Source organism: Octodon degus, unplaced genomic scaffold, assembly GCF_000260255.1.
Source record: "Octodon degus isolate 3935 unplaced genomic scaffold, OctDeg1.0 scaffold00037, whole genome shotgun sequence".
NCBI lineage: Eukaryota > Metazoa > Chordata > Mammalia > Rodentia > Octodontidae > Octodon > Octodon degus.
Window position 1 is genome coordinate 15,233,620 of NW_004524613.1, and position 5,000 is coordinate 15,238,619.

General features: G+C 48.4%; 1 protein-coding gene across 1 annotated transcript in view; it reads left to right on the top strand.

The window, feature by feature from the left end:
* Positions 1-5,000, top strand: part of Tox2 (TOX high mobility group box family member 2) — a 137,907-nt gene that overhangs the window by 103,077 nt on the left and 29,830 nt on the right. The window lies entirely within an intron of this gene.

Genomic DNA, 5,000 nt, shown 5'->3' on the forward strand with positions numbered 1-5,000 from the left:
AAGGCTGTGTTTAATTTTTTGTTTTACTAAGGATTTTTCTTTTACTTTTTTATAGTAAAATGAATCTATAACTTTCTTTCAATAAATAGCTTTCTCATATTTACATTTTGAGATCATACTGTCATAATAAAAAGAAGTTTATTACACCAAGATCTATACAGTTATTACCATTGATGATATATAAATTCTCTTATTTTTGTACCCTTTGTACCTGTAATTATATTGCCATTTCTGTAATATAATTACATTTCTGCTTCTACGGTTATGCATTTGTAGCTTCTCTTTTTTTTCAAGCTCATCTCTGTGATGTTGGTTTATCTACTTTATTTGTTTTATTCATAGAACTACCCATCAGAGTTGTGTTTCAATTCTATTAATTTTCTTTCTCTTAATTTATTCATTTTCCCCTTAATGTTTATGAATTTATTTCTTTCTGTAGATGTTTAAATTTTTCATTTTCTAGTCTTTAGTTCATTTTCTTTTGTTTATTGTTTAATAATAAAACATTTATGGCTGTGCATTTTTTCTCAGTATGGCTTTGTGTCATATAAATTTTGAAATGAAGCATTCTTACATCTTTTTTTTTTCTTTCTACCCAAAGTGTAGCTTCGTGGATTTTATAAAAATGAAACATGTTCATTGTAAACAAAAATTATGTACAAGCAAAAAAATGAAACAAAATTCATTAAAACCCTCCCATCTATAAATAACCATTATTAACCTAACCACTCACTAAATATCTGTTCAGTCATGTCTTCATACATTAGGAACAGAAAGAGAAACATACTATGTGCCTATCCCTGTACTTTCTAGTCAGTTCTATCAGATTTGCTCTGTGACCTGCCAATTTTCTGCCACAGAATGTAGTATGGGATGGATGTACTTCCATGTCCATAATTCTAGGTCCTGCCTTTCTTTCTGATGGCTCATAGCATTCCATTGTGTAGCTATTTCAACTCAAACTTAACCTTTTGCTGACAGACATGGGGGCTGTTTCTGGTATTTTAAGGTTGTGAGCTCTTTCAGGATGGGACACATGAACAGGACTCTTTGAGGGTGGGGCTCTGGAGAGAAGTGTTTTGGGGCTGAGCCTCAGCCCAGTGGGAAGCTCCCATGGGCGGGTCACACCGCAGAGCCCTCCCACTTGAGGGAAAGCAGTCAGCCCTTATCGCTCATGCTGGTGGTCACTGACCACAGGGGCTGGGGTTGAGTGGCTTCTTGGGCTCAGGTCACCTGTGGACTGAGGGATACTCACTGGAGAAGGGGCAGCTGTGAGACTTCCCCAGCCAGCACGCCCAGCAGCGGGACTGGGGGCACTGGCTCAGAGAAGGGGCCAGGCCAGGGCTCCAAGAGCTTCCGCTATGTCAGAGCTTCCTTCCTAAGTCAGCTTCTTCCCCAGAGGACATTTGGCAATATCTAGAGACGTTCAAATCTGGAGTGGGCGGAGGCCACAGACGATGCTAACCACTATCCCTGCATGAGACAGCATCCCACGGGAAAATATTACCTGGCCCAAAACACCATCAGTGCCCAGGTTGCAAGAAAAATAGCCTTGAAATAAACATTGTTTGTGAATTTATCTTTTCCTATTTGTATCTTTTTACACTTATTGCCTTTGGCACTTGGAAACGCTTTGACATAGCTGTCTGACTTCCAGCCTCCCAAATTCTGCCCTCTGGCCTCGCTTGACTTCCATCCCAGTGCCTCTACCACACAGAAGTTGCCCTCACGATGGGCTTTAGAGGCCCTCACTTTGCTCAATTTTGCAGTCAGTTTTAGCCTCTGGTTCATTTGCCCCTCCTCAACCTTTGACCCAATTATTTACCTTTTCAGCCTTCCTGAAGTTCTCACTTTCTTGTGTCCAGGACACGGGCCCTCTTGGTTGTCACTGTTTGGTTTTCCAGGCTGGAAGGCTCGGGCCTTGTCTTCTCACTTACCTACCCTTTGGTGCTCCCTGGGGCTGGGGCTTTACCTGCTCTGCCTGTGCTGGTGACACCCACAACTTTATCCATGGCCCCCACCACCTGTGTGGCTTACCCTCTCCACAACCAAGACCTTGCCTCTCCACAGGCACCCATCTCTGTGCCAGTTGACTCCCTCCTCCCTGTCATCCAGGTCCTACACAGAACCTTCCCTGGCTCTGAGCCCTTGGTGAGGCCCTGGATCAGCAGCTTCCTGTTTCTCACAGGAGCAGCCTGCTTCCTCATGCTGTCCTCTGGGACTCTGCAGGACCCGCACCCTTCCTCCGTCTACTGCTTCTGTGGCTCAGCTCCCTCACCCCAGCCCAGGCCCCACATGCCTCTCTGTGCCAGGCCCAGGCCTGACCTCAGAGCTCCATGCCCTTCAGTTCCCTCTGCCTGGAACATGCATGTTCCCACCCCACTTTTGAGTCTTGAGTGTGACTCAGATGTCACTTTCTCTGTGAGGCCTCTCCTGGCCACGCTTCCTAAAATTACATCCCACTTCTACCCGACACTGCCTACGCACCTTCCCTGCTTTCTTTTCCTCTGTGACACTTATGACTCCCTAAAATACTTATGAGCCCTGTGTCGCCTGCATCTTCCTCAAGGGAATGAGGGGGCCTGGGAGCAGGGACCCATCTGTTTTGTTCACAGCTATGCCCCGAGATGCAAGTCAGGGCCTCAGTAACTATTCCTCAATACACGGAAATGCACAGTGCTCTGGAAGGTGCACATTGTCAGGTATTATGTGTGAAGATGGGGACAGTGATGTTTGAAGAGAAGTAGCCAGGGCTTCCTTACCTTCTCTCTGGGCCTTTCATTCTCACCCAGCCCTCTGAGCTGGTGTGTAGCAAAGCGGCCTGGGCCGCAGCTCTGGGGCACTGTTCTGTGCAGGTCTGTGCACCCACCCACCTATTTTTGAGAGTTTCCTTCCTGGGGGCCACCCTCTCAGGCCCCCCTCCTGTCCCACTTTTGGACAGGAGCTTTCTTTCCCTCAGTAAATATATTCTGCTCATTAAAAAAAAAAAAAAAAAAAAAAAAAAATCTCACTATGTAGTCAGGCAGGCCCCAAACTCACAACAACCCTCCCCCCTCGGCGTCCTGAGTACTGGCCTTACAGGTGTGCACCACCATGCCTGGCTACATCCCCGGATCTTAGAAGGAATGATTTACAGCCCCGCCTGACCCCAAGACACAGCCCAGTTCTTAGCAGAAGAGCAGCAGGACCGTGGTGCTCGCGGGCCCCAGGCCCAGCTTGGCTCTTCCCCAAGCACGTTCTTACCCCTGTACGACTCAGTTTTCTCATCTGTAGGATGGGAATTGTCACAGTCCTGCCCCTAGGAAGGAGAGGAGGATAAGGGAAGCTCCCCATGTGTAGGGCTGAAGTGCTTATGGATTGAGAAACCCTTAAAGTTTGTGGTGAGAGAGGGGAGGAGGGGCGTATGGTGGTGTCACATGGGGACACAGCCATGAACGTTTTTTTCTAGTACTGGGGATGGAACCCAAGGCCTTTACACTGAGCTACATCTCTAGCATTCTTTGCTGTTTTTTATTTTGAGATAGGATCTCCTTAAGTCACTCAGTTGCCCAGGCTGGACTCAAACTTGAGATCCTCCTGCCTCAGCCTCCCGGAGTGCTGGCCTTACAGGTGTATCCCAAATGCCTGGCCTTCATTTCTAAGGGTGGCCTCAGCCAGATGCTTCTGAAACACCACCTGATCTGGCGACATTTGGCCCTTTCCTTGGTGACCGGAAGTGCCTGGCTTCCTCTGCCTGCTTAACACTGTTTCAGAGACCAGATCTCCCGAAACCCCTTTTACTGGTTAATCTGTGACAGATATGCAGTAGGAGCTGCTCCAAACATCAAGGCCTGTCTGCGCCTGGGACCCCCCGTGTGACCTCAGGCCACACCTTTCCCTCTCAGGGCTTCTCTGCATCTTCCCTGGGGTGAGACTGCTGAGCCCCATCTCTGGACCCATCAAGCCTGACCACCCTCAGCTCTTCTCAGAAAGGGATTGGGAAGTTTTCCCTGTGGCCTCCTCCCTCTCTTCAGGCTCAGCTTAACCAGAGGTGTCAGCAGGCAACACTCGCTGCTTTCCTTGAGAGTTCATAAAAACATGTAAACACGGATGAGGATACAAAATATTGAGCGGCAAGGCAGTAAAACACGCAAGTGTTTGTTGTGTTAATTGAATATTCATGAGCTGACTGTTTAAATTACAGTTCACAACTGTTGCGGGGCCTGGTGAATAATTTAAATGAGGGTGGCCAAAGAGATTTCAACACTGCATTAGCAAACTGCTCAGGATCGGCTACAGAGAATTTATAATTAGCTCAGAATGTCCTATAATAAATTCTTTGGAAAGATGGTTTTAATCAGTGCACGTGTTAGCAGGAATGTGGAACGTTTAGCGTTAAGGCAAAGAGGGTGGGTCACCCTGGCCTTGTGTGCCCCTGTCATGAAGGGTCCCTCCACCTGCCAGGAGTCTCAGCACCATGCTGAGCCACCACATCCTACCAGGAGGTAGGACACAGCCTACCCTGCGCCCCTCCCCACCCCACTGCCCCGTCCAAGCTTCTGCACCCGTGCTAGCAGGGCAGATCAGAACAGGCCCCTGCTGTTCCTCTTCTCCCCAGGGGGGGCAGCCAGGGGGCCGTTCTTAATGCAGTTCTGATTCTATCTTTGTTCCTTCACTGAAGGAGCTCATAGAGACAAGTTTCTTGAGAAATCGAGTTTCTACAGGGACACCTGGGACCAACTGGCTTAGTTTCTAAGTACATGGGGACAGGGAGGCATCAGTGGCAGAGGGGACAGCTTGGGCAAAAATGAGCAGGCAGGAATGTTCCTTGTGTGCTGCCAGTGAGGAGCAGGCTTAGAGGAGGCAGGGACCTGGCTGTGGCATCCCTTCAGTATGTGGGGGCAGAGGATATAGGGGGCAGGTGCTGTTCAGAGATTAGGGGAGCTGCCACTCTGGAGCACAGGGTTCCTGGCCTACCTGGCTCATCCTTTAGCGTTTCCTGTGTGCTTGCTATTTGCCAG